This window comes from Rhineura floridana, chromosome 15 (genome assembly GCF_030035675.1).
Source record: "Rhineura floridana isolate rRhiFlo1 chromosome 15, rRhiFlo1.hap2, whole genome shotgun sequence".
Taxonomy (NCBI): Eukaryota; Metazoa; Chordata; class Lepidosauria; order Squamata; family Rhineuridae; genus Rhineura; species Rhineura floridana.
The window spans coordinates 19,723,817-19,744,542 of NC_084494.1; the positions used below are offsets into that span (position 1 = coordinate 19,723,817).

The 20,726-nt window shown below is 43.5% G+C and overlaps 1 long non-coding RNA gene across 4 annotated transcripts; it reads right to left on the minus strand.

The window, feature by feature from the left end:
- Window positions 1-300: 300 nt before the first annotated feature.
- LOC133370564 (uncharacterized) lies at window positions 301-18,838 on the minus strand. Of its 4 annotated transcripts, none has more exons than XR_009759164.1 (3): window positions 18,650-18,838; window positions 2,889-3,000; window positions 301-2,047 (listed from the first exon to the last, which is right to left on the minus strand). It is a non-coding gene; the product is annotated as an uncharacterized LOC133370564 (long non-coding RNA). The 4 variants fall into 4 exon arrangements; XR_009759163.1 differs by lacking the exon at window positions 18,650-18,838 and adding an exon at window positions 14,230-14,412; XR_009759161.1 differs by lacking the exon at window positions 18,650-18,838 and adding an exon at window positions 14,230-14,412 and having other exon boundaries at window positions 2,889-3,003.
- Window positions 18,839-20,726: the final 1,888 nt, after the last annotated feature.

A 20,726-nucleotide genomic window follows, 5' to 3' on the forward strand; every position in this document is an offset into this window, starting at 1 on the left:
TGAACATTGAAGGACTTTGTTTAACCCTACAGGCACATCCATTGCATTAAAATATATTATTTTTTATTGTTGCTTTTTATTTCTTAATTTTATTTTATTAAAATTTGAATTCCATATAATTTAAAAATACTTTAGTATCTAGTACAGCACATTACAGTTGCTGAACAACAGGGCAGAAAAATTGTTTAAGTGGTCCAATCAAGACCCTCTGCAATTTCCAAGTGGTGCGAAGCCAGGGGTGGAGTTTGGGAATCACTGCACTGGGAGATAGGAGTCAATAGCTCAGTTAGATGGCTCTCTTCTTTGTGAAATGTCAGCTGCACACGTGTGCGGTTTGCTTTATTAAAAATTCTGCCAGTATCTTAGCTCAGCTTAAAATGAACCTCTGGTAGATGATAACAATAGTCTGTAAGCTCTACTCAAGTGAGCAGGGCTAAAATGCTGCAGTCTGGAATGGCAGGGCCAAGCTGGAGGTTTTGTTTTTGTCCTTTTGTGCCTGCTGAACAGCACTGGAACAAGGCTATATATTGGAAGAACATGGGAAGAAAATGGAGGGGGAGGGGGAGGGATTCTTTTGTGATGATCATCATGAAAACTTGTTTTGTTCATTTCATCTGTGTCCTGGGAGAGATCCATGTAGCAGCCTCCCCAGAGACCAAACATGCCCTAGGACTGGGCTTCCTTTCTGTTGACATCTTGACTTATGACCGTTGATGCATCATTTCGCTTCTGTCATAGTCGCCCCAGAGAATTCTCTGATCTTGGTGTGTCTCACTGGGGTGGAAATAGGGGGTGATGGCAGAAGAACTTGGACATAGGTGGTGGTGGGGAACTCCCTAAATCACAAAGCAAAACTCGACACTGGAAAATGCTGGCTCCACCCTGCTGGGGCTCTGTATGACATTGTATATTTTGAGGATAAACCTACTGAGTCACATTGAGCTAAATAGCATCAGTCTATTGCAGCTAAAAGGACAAAGACTCTTATGGCACCCAAAGACTAACAAGCAGAAACTCTTGTGGACTGGAACTCGCTTCATCAGATGCACAAAGTGCTATTTGCCTGCCCCCCCCTAGTTAGGGAAAAAGTGTAACCAGTAGCCATGAAATGAGGTATACCATCTGTCACATTCCCATGAAAAGCTCAAATGTGTGAGATAAGCACAGAGCCTGTGCAACTGCAATCATTGTTAATAACACAGTCTTCCAAGCTAACAGCTGTATCTGAAAGCAACATAAAACTTACTGTGTGGGCAGAGAATTAGCAGTTAGGAATGAAGTTGATTCTTTTAAAGGAAATGGCATATGTGGTCAGGTTGCCAGTTCTTCCCCTCACAGAGCTACACTTCTCAGAGTGGTTTAACAATCAGTCCCTCTTCCCAGGGAACTCTGGGAATTGTAGCTCTGTGAGGGGAATAGGGGGTCTCCTAACAGCTCTCAGCACCCTTCACAAACTACAGTCCTAGGATTCTTTGGGGGGGGGGAGCCATGATTGTTTAAAGTGCTTTTGTGATTCTGCTTTTGGAGCAAAGTCTGCTTTTGGAGTCTGTGGGGATGGAGAGAGATACCACCTCCTCCACCTCTCTGGTGCTGGCAGTTGTCCGTGGGATTCCCAGTGAGGCCCAGAGTCTGCCTTGGGGACTGTGAGTGTGCTATTATTAGCCACTGTTTATTTGGACAAAGCATGTTGCTTGTCAGAAATGTCTTTGCAAAGGCTGCAAGGATAACACCCGGGTCATAAAGGACTTGGATGGGGACATACAAAGCATGCTTACCAAATATGCAGATGATACAAAATTGGGGGGCATAGCTAATACCACGGAAGACAGAAACAAAATTCAAAGGGACCTTGATAGGCTGGAGCATTGGGCTGAAAACAACAGAATGAAATTCAACAGGGATAAATGCAAAGTTCTACACTTAGGAAAAAGAAACAAAATGTACAATTATAAGATGGGGGATACTTGGCTCAGTAGTACGACATGTGAGAAGGATCTTGGAATTGTTGTTGATCACAAGCTGAATATGAGCCAGCAGTGCAATGTGGCTGCAAAAAAGGCAAATGCTATATTAGGCTACATTAACAAAAGTATAGTTTCCAAATCACGTGACATACTAGTTCCCCTCTATTCAGCACTGGTTAGGCCTCATCTTGAATACTGCGTCCAGTTCTGGTCTCCGCACTTCAAGAAGGATGCAGACAAACTGGAATGGGTTCAGAGGAGGGCAACAAAGATGATCAGGGGACTGGAAACCAAGCCCTATGAGGAGAGACTGAAAGAAGTGGGGATATTTAGCCTGGAGAAAAGAAGACTGAGGGGAGATATGATAGTACTCTTCTGTCAATTACTTAGCTCAGACCTGGGAGGAACATATACATTTAATGCGCAAACCAGGAACAATGAACTCATTCCAGCTTTGTGATGCTTGAGTCACGCTGCCTGATCCCAAAAGACCATTTTATGCTGAGGCAAAATGGTAAACGGTACTTGTTCAAGCACATTCGTGGTGAATGAAATAGAGAAACTGAAGCACTTAATGAGCACCAAGGGTCTTGTTTTTCTTGTGTTGGGTTCAAATAAATGTTTCAGTTGCATAAGGAAAACCAGTTGCATTCTAGAGAAGTGTGTTTCTGAGTAATGGGCAAAGAGGGCTTATCTGTCTCTCATTGCCATCATTAATCATTTCTCTCTTTGGAACATCAGTCCCTTTGGTTTTTCTTTTAATAGCTTTGAACCTGATTCTAGTCTCAGCAGTGCTCCTGCAACTCTAAAATTGCTTTGCTGGAATTTGTGGGGAGGCTCTAGATTTTAACAGATGTATGACCAAGAGCTGAGTCTGCCCTGTTGCTGAGCTTTAACCTGGGGCCCGTTCACACGGCGACTTACTGTGAGATTGGTGCTACTTGCATCCACGTTTGATTCACATGGTTCACATGATGTTGCAGGCAAAGAGAACCTAGGATGCAGTTTTCCCCTTTAAATCTGCTGCCCTGGGCTCCTGCTGGGAGGAAGGGCGGGATATCAATCAATCAGTCAATCAATCAATCAATTAATTAATCTGCATTAAACCAATCTGGGGATAATGCAAAAAGTGAAAGAAAAACTGTCTCCACTTCGCAGCTTTACTCGATGTTTGCTTCAACGTTTTTTGCTGGGAGGGTGGATCCTCGCTTTCAGATGCCACTGCCAGTCAGTGCATACAGTACTGAGCTAGATGGACCAACCGTCTGACTTGGTATAAGGCAGCTCCCTGTGTTCTTATAACTCAACCACAGAGTAGTTAGTCTCACCCTGTACCTAAAGATAAAGTACTGCGGTAGTCAAGTAACTCATTCAGCACATATCACAGTGGATGCGGATCTCATTTTTTCATTCAGTACAAACAATTGGTTCCCATAAGATCAGGGGTAGGGAACCTTTGACCCTTCAGATGCTACTGAATTACAGCTCCCATCAGCCCTGGATGGTTTAGCTTGGCAACATCTGGAGGGCCAGAGGTTCACCTGTCATAAGATGGCAATACATACCCAGTCGGGCCTATGGACAAAAAAATAAAAATAAGAAGAGGGTGCAGATTATTCTGCCAGTCTGCGTCAAGAATGCTAAGCTAGATGGACCAATGGCCTGACTTGGTATAAAGCAGTTTCCTATATTCTTTTTTCTGCCTCATCAAGAACTGAACCAAGATCACCCATTCCTGTGGTTTCTTTTTTTCAGAAGGGAAAGAAGTGTGTGCTGAACCCAAAGCCCCACCGGGCAATCCACTTTGAGTTCATGGGCTGCATCAGTGCCCTCTCTTACTGGCCCAAATTCTGTGGCAGCTGCATGGGCTGCTGCACTCCACATGCCACCAGCACAGTGAACAAGGAATTCCAGTGTCCGGAGGGAGACTCTTGTATGTGTAAGATTATGGTAATCAGATCCTGATCCTGCCACTTTCTCTGCCCTGCAGACACCATTATCTTCCTGGCCGTCTACCACTGGCACGTGATTGGGGACCACATCATGCTAGAGGGGCAGTAGTGCCTCGCCATCCTGCCTATGTAATGCCAGCCGGTGAATGTGGCAGTCAAAGTTTGCCTGGATGCTTCTGCTGCAGACACTTTGGAGAAGCAGAGGCTGATAGAGGACAATCTCAGTCCACCACAGGTAGACCAGAAGGCATGCGAGCCCAGGTACTACGAGGTCCTCTGTGGCTGTGTTCAACTTTATCAGACCCAAGACCACCTTTAACCCTAACCTAATTTGGGGGATCCATTTCTTAATCTTTTTTTACCATATATTTGTACAACAATAGTGCAGCTGATGTGACCCACCATAGATCAGGATGTGACCTGGTAGCGGGTCATGACCCACCAGTTGCTCTGTGGTGCAATCGCACATATGTGATATTTAATATTCTAGGGCTGAGGCTGACTGACATATCTGGTTCTGCACCAAACAAAACCTCATCTGAAGCCTCAGATCCAAACATAATTCTCTTTATCAAATGCCAAATGAATTCTGATCCAGCTCTATGAACTAACAGCTGCTGATAATGTGCTAACTTCTGGCAATTTTCATCAAACCGTACACACTACAGCCCCTCAGTTCCCATGATCCCTTTCTCCTTTCTACCGCTATTGTCTGGCCAGCACAGCAGAACACATTGCCTTGTACTCCGAATGCAACATTTCCAAGAATTGAAATGGAACTAGGACATGTGGCTAGTGCAACATCACATAAGCATGCATCCAATCCATCACCCCTGGCTTTAATTAGCCTTGTTTTAGACCAGCTGATCTGAGCATGAATCCAGCTGGAAAATATTAGCTGTCTACGACACAGGTTCCTCTCACCACAGGTACTGAAAACCGGATGCACAAACTAGAGGCAAAGGAAAAGTATTGAACTATAAAAGACATCCAATCGATATCTACCACCTAAGATAATCTGGCCTGCAAGAGATCACTGAGTTGAACATCCTATTTTTAGGCACAGAATTCCATGTAATATGCCATTTTGAAGATGTGTGTATAAATACCATGGGAATTATTTTTAAAGCCTTGGTATACTTACTAATAAAAGCACTTTTGTTGTTGTTGTGGGTTTATTTTTTTCTCTTCTGCTGTTTGCTTTTCTCCTTAATTTTTTAATAACTTCTTGCTACCTGACTTAGAAGAGTCGTATTAAGAGAGCAATGCTATATCAGCAATCTTGTGTGAAATAAGCCACTGGTTTTAGGCCCAGTTGCTTGGCACTGATTGGAGAACTGGACTTAAAAAGGGGGAGCAACATAGATGTCAGTGGTGGCTCTTTCTTTTCCAAACTTTTATTTTTAAAACAACAACAAACATTATAACTTCTAAATGCTAAAGAAAACACATGATGCTTGATAATTGACAAAAGCAAAACTTACAAAAATAATTTAGGTGGGATTACAGATTGTTTATAACTTAAAATCTATCAACGGACCTTACAGGTTAGTATAGGGAGAACAGAGAGGGCCTGTCCATGCGAAGAACTGCAGTTCATCTTCCCACAAACCCAAACCAATTAAAAGATCAACCTATCCCAATCATTACATAATGGTGGAGGATGCCTCATGGCATCAGGACCTGTAGATTACTCAGTAAAGAGATACCAAACAGCATAATGATTTCTTGGTTTTGATTTAATGTTCAAACATTATTGGTCAATTTTTCAAGCAAGGCAATATTCCAAAGTTGGTCATGCCATCTATCCATAGCAAATCTATTTGCGTCCTTCCAGTGATGTGCAATTGCGAGTCTGGTGGCAATCAACATCAAGTATCGACTCTTTAAATGGCAGAGTTTCATTCCCGTTCATAAAAACAGAAGACAAGCATAATTCTAGAGCTATATAGTACAGTAATCAGTTTCAAATTAAGGAAACTTCATGTAAGACCAAGTCCCAAAGAGCTTCTACCATTGGACATTCCCACCACAAATGTCACAGCATGCAATGGAATGCATATCCCCACAGCATAATTGAGAGCCCTGACCTGTTGTCCTAAAAAGGCATACAGGAGTATAATACCGGCAGTGTAATATTTTGAGGGCATTTCCCTGAATACCTGCAGATATGGTGCAAAGGCAGTTGCCCTGCCCCAAGTTATTCCAACTAGTGTCCCCCTGTTATCATGCTCCCAAGCCATCTTCTATGAGATAGGCCTGTAGGTCTGGTGTTAGGAGGGTATCATAGGCCTTTAGAGAAGCCCTGAGCAAACAGCACCAGGCCCTCAAATTGGGTTAGTGATCTACAGTATCTGACTGTTCTTTGACTGCAGGATCCTTCAGGAAGCCAAGAGGTGGGTGAATTTTCTGAGATTATTTTGATATCATTTCCTGTCACAGGGATTCCAGTCAGTGGTGGCCCTTTCTGAGGTTCTGGGCCCAAGAAATTGCCTGAAGGTGCTGCACACAGGTTCCAGGCTTGGCTCTTAATGCACATCTATGCAAACTATTTAAAAAAAAATTAAGGGTGTTCTCCCTCCAAAATATGCCCCAAAGCAGAAGAGAGACAGTGGCATTCCAGGAACAGTCAACTCCCTTCAGAAAGCCAAAGTCCCTGATGCTGAGCAACGAATAGCCACAGACCAGATGCGCAAAGCAGCAGCCAGTGAGTGTGGTCAGAATGTCAGAGGGGCTTTATGGAAGTTTAGCAGCTTCTGGAGTCCACTCATCATCACATCTAACTATAGAGGGCTCATCCCTCTGCCAGTCCTTTATAGGAGACGCTGTACCTCCATTCAGCCATCTGGGTGAATCTCTGATGACAAGGGGCCACGAGACATCCAGGGCTGGCTTGCACAGTAAAGAACCAATTGACTTGTCCTGCGTGCAGACTAAATACAGTAGCTTATCAAAGAATCATATTTCCTGGCAATAGCTTACCGAGGAATGCAGGAGTATGTTATGCTTTGATCTTAGGAAGATGTCTGCTCAGTTCATCCTTACTGGATAAGGGCATTTCCAGCCTCTCAATATTTTGCAAGAGGGATTCAAGCGGATACTGGAATGTTAGCTTTGCACCATTAAAGTGGATTAAAGCACTGTTACCCTAGCACAACAAATCCACTTTTTAAAACAAAAACAAACTTTTTTGCAGTTTGGAAAGTGATGGGGAAATGTCTTGAACACTCTGGGATGAACGAGTAAGCACCCTGCAAACAAATCAGGATGAACATAGGATGAATACTCATTGTTGTATACCCACCCCATAAACAACAGAGTCTAACCAACGTGCAAGGTTTGTGCAAGCAAATCAGGATGAATGCTGAAAAACTGGGTCATTATTATTATTATTATTATACCCCGCCATTTTTCCAAAACTGGAACTCATGGCGGCTTCCAGATAAAAAATACATATAATTAAAAACATACAAAGTCTACATTAAAATAAGATTAAACTATTTCCAATATTAAAACCATACACACATATAGCTAAAAAAGTTCAAACTAGTTTAAAAATGATATAATAGACATTAGCAATGCAGCACCCTTCACGCCCTATCCTTAGCCTTCAATTCCAAAGTCTTGTTGGAATAGGAAGGTCTTTGCTTGTCCGCGGAAGGACTGCAAAGAGGGGGTCATTCTTACCTCCCTAGGAAGGGAATTCCAAAGCCTAGGGGCAGCCACTGAGAAGGCCCTCTCACGCGTCCCCACTAGTCGTACTTGAGAAGATGTGGGTATTGAGAGAAGGGCCTCTCCTGAGGATCTCAGGGGCCGGGCAGGCTCATACAGGGAGATACGGTCTGATAAATAGCCTGGACCTAAGCCGTATAGAGCTTTATAGGGTCATCTGGCAGAGCCCTAAGATATGCCAGGTGTTCTGCTTTTAGTTAAGGCAGCCTTTCCCAACCAGTGTGCCTCCAGATGTTGTTGGACCACAACTCCCATCAGCCTCAGTCAGGATTGCCAATGGTCAGGAAAGATGGAAATTGTGGTCCAACAACATCTGGAGGCACACTGCTTGGGAAAGGCTGAGTTAAGGGAAGAGAGAAATGGATTTCAGTCTTCCTTTCCTCCTCTTTCCCTCTTTTCTGATAGACCAGTGCTGCTGGCTCCCATCTGCAACCCAAGTCTACCTCCTCCTGCCCACTGATGTCATTGCCATGGACTATTAGCTTGCCTCCCTCTCTCTGTGCTCAGCCAACACCGCCTCCTGGGGAAATAGAGAAGACAAAGTGTGCAGAGCATGTCACTCTTTCTCTTGTGCTTGCTCACTTGGAGAGAGCTGGTGAACAGGAAGCAATAGCCAGGAGGAACAAAAGCACAGTGCCAAGGATCCAGGGCTTGGCAGTGACTGGGCCCCCATCTGGGGCATGGGCCTTGGCAGGTGCCTGGCAAAGCCAACACCTGGGACCAGCTCTGTGTTAGACTTTCAGCTGTCATACAGCCCGTCAGTGTCACTAAGTGCTCTGGTTAGTGAATAATCCACTGACTTCTGGATACCCAGAACACCCCACCCATAGCCAGTCTTTTGAGAAATAAAATCACAGTGATCTGGCCAACAGAACAGCTTATTGCTTTGTTAGTTGGTGGGGCTGGTATAGTGAAAGCAACCCTTTTCTGTCCAGTGAATCCGTGCTCACTCATTGGCTGCAAACATAATGGGATATCTTTGACTATTTCATATTCTGCAACTGGCTAACTATTCCTTCCTTCCTTCCTGGTTGCGGAAAAGGCTGTTTCTGAGCCTAGCACATACCCTGGTTAGGAAACAATAACTTTTTCCCACCAGCACCTCCCTTTATATTTATATTTCGCTTTTTACCCCAGCTGTTATTGGTGTGTTTCAGTGTGCATGGCTGTTGTGTTCATGTTCTGTTTTTTGTGGGATTTTTTTTTTTTTGCTAGCCACAGAGGAGTCCATGGCCATCCTAAGAAGGAAAGGCACCAGTGTACTGCAAACACACCTAGAGATGCACAGGAATAGAAGACAAATGAAACCAAAGCAAGTTCTTACGGGAACCTGCCTGGTTCAGAATCCTTGGAAGGTTTTTGTTTTACTTTTCATTAGAGACTTTGGTCCCTAGGTGGCAGTGTGCACCTCACTAATTAGAGCAAAAGGCCCATCAAAGAGAGGAGTTGCCTTCTTTAAGTGTTTTAAGTGTTCAAAGCTTAGTGCCGCAAACACTTCCCTAGGAAGAAGTCTTGAACTTAATGTGACTTACTTGCATAGAATTGTGCCAATTACGGCCCTGCTATTAACAAGGTGATGCAACCTGTTCCAGGTGGCACTGGTGTGTGTGGAACTGGTGTTTGAATGGTGTGGTGAGACTTTTTAAACAGGTGTGGGGAACCTTTGGCCCTCTAGAGATTGCTGAACTACAACTCCCATCAGCTCCAGCAAGCATGGATAATGGCCAAGGATGATGGGAGTTGTAGTTCAGCAACATCTGGAGGGCTAAAGGTTCCCCACACCTGTTCAAAAGTGTTAGGCCTACTGGGGTGGGGAGCTGATTTCATGCCTGCTTCAGGCATTGAAGGTCTGCAGAGATTGCACTACAGCACACAGCCTGATATGATGCGTTTGTCCTCAGGCTGGCTCTGCTGAATTCAATAGATTTGCTCCCACGTGGATGTCCTTAGGGCAGGGATGGGGGAACCTGCAGCCTTCCCGTCATCATAACTGGACTACAATTCCTACCATCCCCAGCCATGCTGGGCTGGGACGGATGGGAGTTGGAGTTAAGGATGGGTGAGAAATACGGTTTCAGTTCACATTTCAAGCCAAATTTATCAAATTTGCACTTTTGGAAACAATATTAGAACTGAAACAAAACCATCCTTCAAAATTCACACTTATTTTATGATGCAGTTCACCAACCAAACAATATTTACAAAAATGCATGTGAGGGGAAAGTGTGCATAAAAATGAACATATGAATGAAAATAACATTCAAAAAGACATATCAGGAGAAACTGCTTGCAAAAATGTGTATAGTCAAAATTGTCTACAAAAATGTGTTTATTAGGAAAAACATTGCAGTAAAATGCTAGAGAATATTTATGAGGATTTTTTAAAAAAATTGCAAATTTCTGCAGAAATGTGGAGAAATGAATTTAAGATTGGAAAAATGAGACTGTGGGAGAACTGAAATGGACACATATTTTCATCCCTAGTTGGAGTACACCATCAGCAGGACCACGGATTCCCCATTCCTGCCGTAGGACATTTGGCACAGATGACACTGCTGCATTCAAACCATACATTTATACACATTTCTTCCCCCCCAAAAAAAGAATTCTGGGAACCGTAGTTTACTCCTCACGGAGCTACTGTCCCCAATACCCTTAACAAACTACAGTTCCCAATATTCTGGGGGGGGCAGAGTGAAATGTGCTTTAAATGTATAGTGTGGATGTGACCTAAAGGCCACTCCATATGTTATGTGGTAGCCAAGTCAAGCTTAGAGTGGATAAGGAGCCACAGCCAGTCCTGTCTCTTCAGTCATGCACCCTTATGATTTCCTTGTTTCCAAACATGTATTTGTCTCATTCACACATTACAAAGTATACACTTTTTAAAATGGATTTACCTTTAAAAGATATTTATCTCTTTAAACTATTTGTACTAATCAGCAGTGGTAGCTGATGGCTCCGTGTCATTGGGGCAGTGGAATCCACTCTGCGTTTTAGTCTGAACTTTAAAGGAGCTGCCCGAGGTGCTGAAATTTATTCCTAAAATTGGTTCAGCATCTTGGACAGCTCCTTGAAAATTCAGTTAAAATCTAGAGTGGACTCCGCTGATATGAAGACACTAACCACCACTGCTCATCAGCCAAAAAGGCTCCCAGAGAAGCTTTCATACAATCCATTAAAACAAGACTGTCCCTGCCCATAAGCTTACTATCTAAAAATCCACTACACATAAGGGGAAAGGGCCAGGGAGGGAAGAGGAAAAAAGCAAACTCAGGCAATTCTTAAATAACAGTTTTTCTAATGACCAGCTGTCCTAGAAACAGTTCAGGGGCTGGAGGTGCCTGATGGAGCTGGTTTTTCAGCAGAGCTGATGGGATGAGCTCTTCTTCCTATCTCTCCCACTGAGGCAACCCGATGGAATGGCTGCTGGCAGGTGATGGTTGAGGGAGAGGTGGCTTGATGGCAGCTTTATGTCATTCTATTTACAAATCACCTCCCATGATACTTCTTGAAGGGCTTAACAATAAAAACATCAAAAACCTATTTAGAACAATTCCATACATGTCAAAGTAATTAAAGCAGATCCATAGATATAAAAACACTTTCAAATGCAATACAGATACAGGCTGGAAGAAACACCTCCACTTTAAAGGCTTGCTGAAAAAGGAAGGTTTTCAATGGGCACAGAAAAGACTTAACAGAGGCGAAGCTTGTCTGACAGCAATGGGAGGGAGTTTCAAATAATGTGTGAAGTGACCTTGAAAAGAATACTTAAATCTTTTTCAGTGGTTGTGTGTGTGGGGTGGTGGTGGTTGGAGCAAGAAGCAATCCAGATGCCTTTTTATTTATTTAAGCATTGATAGACTAGACTGCTGTATAATATACACCTGCTTATTGAACATTCATCCTGATTTCTTTACAGGGAGATTTTACTGGCTATTTAATGAGCATCCAGATTTGTTTGCTGTGAGGTTAGACGACATTGTGTCAAAAACAATGTTATCTCATCCTTTCCAGTGCATTTTTCTGTTGCTTTCCTTGACACACAAAAAATATGAACTTTTGGAGGAAGCAGGTTTGTTGTGCAAGACCTGCAACCAACAATAATTGCTCAACCTGAATCTGCTAGTATGTGATTGAGTCTCACTTGAAAACAGCAACTCTCTGGGTGCCCTATGCCTGGGGAGGCAGAGAACGAAGCCCAAGGAGATGGCTATTGACCAGAGTGATGTGTCTGTGACAACAACCTTAGAAGTAATTCAGGGTCCCAACCACAGGCTGTCTTAACGGTTGCTGTTTTAGAACAAATGAATTGACAAATGAGTCTTATGTTCCTCAAAGACCAAATCTAATATAAAAACCATTTAAAATTGAACAAGAGGCAATAGGTGTCTTCTTTTAAAAAAAACCCACATAGGGTTGTAGCCAAATAACTTTTACTTAATGGAGCTAATTTAACCATGTTTATTAACTTCAGTGGATCTATTCTGAGTAGTACTAGTACTGACTGGATACAACCCGTATATTGCAGTCTTAGAACAACATAAAACCAGTTAAAACGAAACATTTTAAAAAAATCCATTTCATGCAAAGCCTGAGAAAAAGAGGAGACAAAAATAAATCAGTTAAACCGATTATATTTCAGTTGCAAAGCAGTGATCTTTTGAAACAGTGATCACAACTTAGTCTAAAAGATGTATTGGTTGGTAGTTTTTACTCATACAGGGCAATCCTATGTATGTTTACTTGGAAATAAGTTCAACAGCTTTCAGTGGGGTTTATTTACAGGTAAATGTATAATGGGACAGCAAGCACATCTGAAGGAAGCCCCACTGTCTTCAACCGAGTTTATTCACAAGTAATTTTTTCTGCTTCTTTTTGTATATGCATGTGTTTGCTGAATGTGTCAAAATGATGGTTTGCTGAATTTATACTGTCATGGCCTGTGTTTTTAAACAATCGTTTTATTCCTTCACAGGTGTGCGTACAAGAGATTGCAGAAGAAGGGCCATAGCTCAGTGGCAGAGCATCTGCCTTGCATGCAGTAAGTCCTAAAATCAATCCATCACATCTCTAGGCGGAGAGATTCCTGCCTGAAACCCTGGAGAGCTGCTGCCAGTCAGTGTAGACAATACTGAGCTAGATGGACCAAGGGTCTGACTCTGCATAAGGCAGCTTCCTAGGTTCCTATCTGATATTCTTTACTATGTTATATTCCTAATCCCTCTTGAAGAATCACCTTAACTCTGTCCTTTCACATGCCTTTGCAAAACATACGCCCCTAATTACGACAGCAGGATATTTCTCACAAACAGATGCTGCCAGAGTGCCATCTATTGGGAAACCCCACTAGGGGTACATATCGGGACCTTTGTCTCTGCCCTGTTTGCAAAGCAGCTGTTCCCCATCCCTCATATGCTGTAGAATATGCAGCCATTTGCCTTGCTCCGGCAGCAGTTAATTACCCGGGGAAGGATTTGACTGCTCGATGGGGGCCCAGCTTGGAGAGGCGGCCCAGCTGATCACACAGGATGTGCTCTCGGTCCCTGCAAGCTGTGACCAGGACTTTGTATTCCCCACATTTCTCCCCAGAGGGCCTCCCCGTAATCAGCAGCCATATCGCTCGATCCCAGGGCATCACTGTCCTGTGTTAAGTGTGTGTCTGGGCATGGGGCCTGTCCTGGGTGTGCCGGCTTGGCCCCAGCTGCTTCTGGAGGGATAAGAGAACCAGAGGGAGATTCTTGGTATTTGCTGTTGGGCTTGTGCATCCTCAGAACGGTCTCTTGCCTAGCAAGGAAAACGGCTTATCAGCCAGGTCCAGCTGCTTCTAACGGTGGAAGATCCTGCAACTCTGGCACAACCATGCCTCATCTCTTTGAAGCTGAAAAGAGGTGAGGATCCTGTTCCTTTGCTTTGCCAGAAGATGTTCAAAGGATGGAGCTCTTGGCCATGCTTAGGATTCTTAACTTTGCTGGGCTGAAAAACAAAGGGAGCCCTCCCAGGCTTTCAGAAAGAGCCTTTTTGTGATTGCGAAGGAAGGACTGCCCTGACTTTATAGACAAAACATCACTGTATGAAAGAAAAGCGGTTGAAATGACCTCCAGTTTTCTCTTATGCAGAACCGAACCAATAAATGCTAGGGACTCAAAATCAGGCAAAGAATATAAACCCAATTCAGAGCTGCCACCCTGAAATACGTACGAGGAAGTAAGTGCTACTGAACACTGTAGGGCTTACTTCTTTGTGAACATGTACAGGATTGCCCTGCACAATCATTAAAAAATTAAATGGAATAATAAACTACATCCTCTGCATACAAAATATTAGACAAAAGTTATTTTCAGCTGATATATATTTTGACTAGCATGATGGCATCCTTTGCAACTGCAGAACATGCTCCCTATTTGAATTATGTCAGCACAATCCTATACATGCCTTCTGAGATGTAATCCCCATTGAGTTCGGTGGGGCTTACTCCCAGGTAAGGGGGTATAGGATTGTAGCCTGTATTATATAGCCTCTGACATTTCACAGATTAAAATAGGAACACGCTAGTTGTAACATCTAGATTCTCATACCTGGGATCACTGCCCATGGCCTCCTCTGAATGCCATTACACATTACTGAAATGAATACTCTCGTTGCAGTTTGCTGTATTCATTGACTCTCCAAAAGCCTGCTCTCCTCTGGATTAAAAACAAGACAGTGTGGCTCTTCCTGTGGCAAAGATATGCTAGAAATGAGTTCCCAAACTCTGTGCTCTATGAGCTTCATTCAGGTGGTCCACGATGGCATGTCTGCATTACATAATCATAGTGATTTTAAATTACTTTTATTTCTTCTTTTATTTTATTTTATTTTATTTATTTAACAAAATTTATATACCGCTTGATTGTGAGAGATGTCTAAAGTGGTTTACAAATAATATTACAATTATCAATAAAAACAGTTAAAAACAAGTCATTTAAAACATTTTACAAATGATTAAAACAACAGTAGACTAAAAAGAGATTAAAACACTATGTGAACTGGATAGGCTTGCCTAAACAAAAATGTTTTAAGCAGGCACTGAAAAGAGTACAGCAAAGGTGCCTGCCTGATGTCAGTACACAGGGTCTTCCAAAGCATAGGTGCTGCCACATTAAAGAATGATTTCTTACAAGGGTGGAATGAGCACCTGTAAAAGAACCAGTTCCATAGATCGAAGAGGTTGAGTGGGCATATATGGGGTAAGACAGTTTTTGCAAGTAAACTGGTCTCAAGCTGTTAAGGGCTTTACATACCAATAATAAATCAGTAATAAATCAGCAACCAGTGCAGATCTCTGAGCAGAGGTGTTATCTGCTGACAGAATCTCACTCCTGTCAGCAACCTTGCTGCAGCATTCTGCACTAACTGCAGTTTCCCGGGTCAAGCGCAAGGGAAGCCTCACATACAATGCATTGCTATAATCCAGTTTTGAGGGCATATTGTATTTTATTGCATTACAATTTGAATTCTATGGAATGCAAATTGTAATAAAATACAATATGTAAGAAATAAAAGAAGCAATAAAAATGCAATTAAAAATCAGTCAGCCACCTAGGACACTGCATGACAATTGCTACAACAGGCAGAAAAATCATGAAGCGGTCCGCCGAGACACTCAGCAATTTCCAAGTGGTCCATGGGGGTGGGGAGTTTGGGAACCACTGAGCTAGAAATGACAGAATTGCCCTAATATAGCCCAATTCAAGGGAACTGCTCACATATTCTGTCAACATGTACGTAGGGAGGGAAGCTGTGCTAATTAGCCCTGCCTTGAGGTCTCATACACTCCAACTAGCTCTCCCAATGTCACCTTCCTTAATGAGCCCAACCCCTGACCTCACATGCTCCAACTAGTCCTACTTCCTGGTGTCTACACCCATTGCTGTACATGTAAACACTCCCATCTGATCTGGAACCCTGCACTACTGGAGTCCAGATTGCATAAAAGCTTTCATGTGTACAGCATTGTACAAGCAAAGGTTTTCCCTCTGCAGACAAGGAGACCAAGGGGCGGTGCTTATCAATGTGCATGGCATCAGAGGCGGGGCTAGTTAACACAGCCCCGCTCATGCATAGAGAGAGAATGCAAGAGCAGTTCAAACAAATAGGGCTGGAATCAAGCATCCAAAATATATTTCCGCTGTTGCAGTGCATGAAATGGCAGACTGGATGCTACATGATGCCTGAGTGTTCATGCATGATGCATTTGCATGCATGCATTTTTTTTTTTTAATCTGTAGATTAAAGCTGGTTGCAACAATAAAAACAGAAGAAGAGCTTTGTGGAATCAGTCCAGTGGCCCATCTAGTTCAGCATTTGGTCCTCACAGTGGCTAATCAGATGCCTATGGGAAGCCTGCAAGTAGGACCTGAATGCAACAGCACCTTTCCCTACTTGTCATTCCCAGCAGCAACAGGTATTCAGAGGCATACTGCCTGTCTAATAGCCATTGATAGCCTTACTCCCCATTAATTATCCTCCTCCAGCAACTATATCAGTTATCAACATCCTGTGTTCCAGGCATAACATGTGCCAAGGCCTGTAAAAAAAAATGTTTTCAGTTGGTATCTAAGTGAAGAGTTGGCGCCAACCACATTTCCAAGGGAGGTGTATTCCATTACTGGGGTGCTACCACTGAGAAAGCCCTGCTGTCAAGTTATTGTTTCCAGCTTCCCCAGCCGATAGCACTACCAACACCTCTCCAGCAGATCTCAAATCACAGGGCAGTTGATATAGGGAGTAGTGTTCTCTAAGATAACCGAGTTCCACGCCATATATGGGTTGGTATGGCAAGACTAAAACCTTCCTCTGGGCTCAGTAGCTAACTGGCAGCCAATGCAATAGGACTCTTGCAGTTGCATTTTGCACTTGCTGCATCTTCCAAAGGGCAGCCCAATGTAGAGCACATTGCAGTAGTCTGGACAGACAAAATGCATTGAACTTAGCCCTCAGATATTTTTCCAGAGTTTCTGGGAAAGGAACTGAACTGAATTATGATGCTTAGCAACTCCCACTGTTAACATCTTAACAAGGTATCTCCAAAAGGCAAAAATAGTGACATAAATGTACTGCAGTCAGCTACTGAGAAATCAGAAATGCCTGTAGTAAATAGGGGCAGTTAGAGTGTGCAGAGTTTCTGTAGTAAATCTGCAAATGCTCTTTTCAATCTCTCCCAAGCATTCTGAGATTTGGTCTTCTCATTGCCCTGTCTATTTTAAGATATACAGACTAACATCTAAGGACAACATTCTAGGTGAGGGCAACCAACTGCTTTATTTAGACAGGGTAGCCTCATTTAGAACGCTAATCTTTGTCAACTAAAAAGTAGAAACCTTCCAAGAGTGGGGTTCGAGAGTGTGTGGAACTCGCTATTGCTTCTCAACCAAATGCCACTAATTCCCAGCATGGAAGATTCTGTGCTTCCAGTTCTTTGTGCAGATTCTTATAGCTACTCCTGTTTTAGATGGTACTGTGCATTATGTCACTTACTTCAATATGTGGTGAGCAAGACCTGCTGCATTTGGGGGCCTTCCTGCTCATTCTTCTGAGTAGGATCCTGGACGTCTATCCCAAAGTCCTGCTCTGATAGCACCACTAGTGGAGACTGGTGGTTCTGATGTCAGTGGGGCAGTTAATTTGCTCTGGGTTTTTGTCTGAATTGTTAAGGAGCTTTCAGCACCTTGGACAGTTCCTTGAAAGTTGGGACTAAAACCCAGAGAGGATTCACTGCCCCACTGACATCAGAGCCACCAGTCTCCACTGGGCACTACTGCTGCCACCCTGCACATTTAAGGAGACCCATTCCCTGCAACCTCTGATATGGAGGATATGGGGGAAGGGAAAAAACTTTTCCTTCCTTTCCTTTTCAATCTGTTAACCAAGATGGGAGCGTTGTCCAGCTTCTTGACCAAGCAAGGCTCCAGTCATGTCAATGGAGTAGGAATATAGGAAGCAGCATTATCCCAGGTCAGACTATTTGTTCTCCTGGCCTAGCCCAGTATTGGCTACTCTGACTGACGGATGGATGAATCTGTCAGTTTTGGTTTCTTTCAGTGTCTCATTTACCAGTCTTAAGTTCAGGGCTCCACATTTCCACATCACTTCACAATTTTATTTTATTTTTTTTAAGTGCTCACGAAACAACTGGATTTTTGTGTGAATTTCTCCTCATATACCCATGTTTGTATTCAATGTCTCCTAACACCCACATTTCGCAAAGCAATTTCCCCTCATAGAACACATTTTTGTATTACATTTTCACTAATTTATGTATTTTTTTTTGGACACTTTAACCTAGTATACACATTGCTGTACGCATTACTTGGCTGGAGAGCTGCACTGCCAAATTTGTGGAAGTGTGAGTTTTTGAAGGATGGCTGCATTTTGAACATAAGACGAACCTGCTGAATCAGGCCAATGGCCCATCTAACCCACAATCCTGTTCTCACAGTGGCCAATCAGATGTCTACAGGAAGCCTGCAAACAGGACCTGAGCACAAGAGCACTCTCCCCTCCTGCAGTTTCCAGCAACTGGTATTTGGAAGCATGCTGCCACCAGCCGTGGAGTGAGAGCATAAGCAAAATGAGCTAACTGGACCATCAAATGTCTCCCACCACCCCCAGCTCTGCCACTGAGCTTTGTTTCCTTCTCTAGGGCTTTTATGGCTGGTATAGCACAGTGGGGAGGACAGCCTGGCTGGGAGTCCAGAGTCTGTGAGTTCAAATTCCCAATCATGTCTCCTGGGTGTCAAGGGCCAGCTAAAGATCACCCCCACAGAGAGTGGCTCAGGGGTTATGTGCCCTGCCACCTGTGCAGCCGTGGGCAAGCTACATAGTCCCAAGGAGCCCAGTTGCTTCCCAGGAAGAGGCTGGCTTGTGCAGCTGTGGCAAGCTGAGCAGGCCCTAGCCAGCTGGGGAGGACTAGCCTCAGAGGGAGGCAATGGTAAGCCCCCTCTGAATACCACTTACCATGAAAACCCTATTCATAGGGTAGCCATAAGTCAGGATCGACTTGAAGGCAGTCCATTTCATTTTTCTAAAACTTTTACAGGATCGGGTGAGTAACCTTCTGAAACCTCCCTGCAGAAAACAGTCCTGGAGTCCAATGGCTGCCAGGACAATTGTGCTGCTTCAGCTCAGACTGGTTAGCATCCCGTTGTGCTGACCCGTTGATCTGCAGCTTGGGGTCATGTGGCATGTGTGTGCAATCTATTACACACGCACGCACTCACACATGCATGCACACAGACAGACACACACACATCTGCTATTTTGTTTGTTTGAGCGGAGTTTGTTTTTTGAATAAGCCTTTTTCTGTGCCCTGTCAGCAGAGCCCCTCACTGGACAGCAATGACTCAGCCGGCTGGAAAATGCATGTACAAAGCTGATAAGTCCAGGGGCTGCCCCGGTAAGCACAACAGTGCCTGGCTTTGCTTTCACATGCACAGCACTGGGTATGTGTACAATGCTCCCAGGTCTGCTTAAAGAGAGTAAATGGGATAAAGTGCCTTTTCCCTAGAGAGTGGAAGCAGTGCAGACCCTTGTGTCTCCTATATAAGGGGAAGGGACCATAGCATGGTGACAGAGCACCTGCTTTGCATGTAGAAGGTCCCAGGTTCAATCTCTGGTATCTCCAAGGAGGACCAGGAAAGGCTCTGGTGAACTGCTGCTAATCAGTGTAGACAGTACTGAACTAGGTGGGCCAACAGTCTGGCTCTGTATGAGACAGCTTCCTCTGTTCCTATTTAAGCCAACCCTTCATTCAGAGCCATGAGGACTAGGACCTTACTTGCTTTTTAGGGAAGGACCTCAGCTCGGTGGCCGAGCACATGCTTTGCATACAGAGGATCCCAGGTTTAATCCCTGGGATTGCCAGTTAAAAGGACCTGGTAGAAGATGGTAGTAAAGACCCCTGCTTGAGGCCTCAGAGAGCTACGGCCAGTCAGAGCAGACGATATTGGCCTTTGCGGATACCATGGACCACAAAAATACAAATAATTGGGTGTTAGAACAAATTAAACCAGAACTATCACTAGAAGCTAAAATAATAAAACTGAGATGATCATACTTTGGACACATAATGAGAAGACATGATTCACTAGAAAAGATAATAATGCTTGGAAAAACAGAAGGAAGTAGAAAAAGAGGAAGGCCAAACAAGAGATGGATTGATTCCATAAAGCAAGCCACAGACCTGAACTTACAAGATCTGAACAGGGTGGTTTATAACAGATGCTATTGGAGGTTGTGATTCATAGGGTCGCCATAAGTCGTAATTGACTTAAAGACACATAAGTGGTACCAGTGAATAACAGAAGACTAAAAGAAAAAAAACAGTGATTTAGCAAACAGAGAATAAATTCAGTAGTGCAAAAGAAATAATCTAGATTCTAGACTTAAATACTTAAGTACAAAGCAAAAAGAAAGTTAATAGACAGTAAAGTTCCAGCTGCTTCTCTGTTTCTTAAGGGGGGGGGGATGCTATCAAATCTCAAAGTAAAGGTCACCCTCCTACAAAGACTCTCCCCTCTTGATTTCTTTCCAGGAAACTTTTCTCGCAAACAACTATTGTACTATGTAGAAAACAACTCTGACAATTCTGATGGTAGGGGTTATTCTGGCTGCAATCCTCTAACACTTTCCTGGGAGTAAATCCCATTGAAGTCAGTGGGACGTACTTCAGACAAGACATGCATAGGATAAGCCCAGAAAATTCAGTGTATTACTAATAAATATGCCCTAAAACACAATGCCTTGTGAGACAGAAATTCTTGTAGATGGGGGAGGGGAGGGGAGAATAGGTCACTTGAGAGGCTGGAGCATTGAGCTGAAAACAACAGAATGAAATTTAACAGGGATAAGTGCAAAGTTCTACACCTAGGAAAAAGAAACCAAATGCACAGTTATAAGATGGGGGATACTTGGCTCAGCAATACTGCATGTGAAGAAGGATCTTGGGATTGTTGTTGATCACAAGCTGAGCATGAGCCAACAGTGTGATGTGACTGCAAAAAGGCAAATGCTATTTTAGGCTGCATTAACAGAA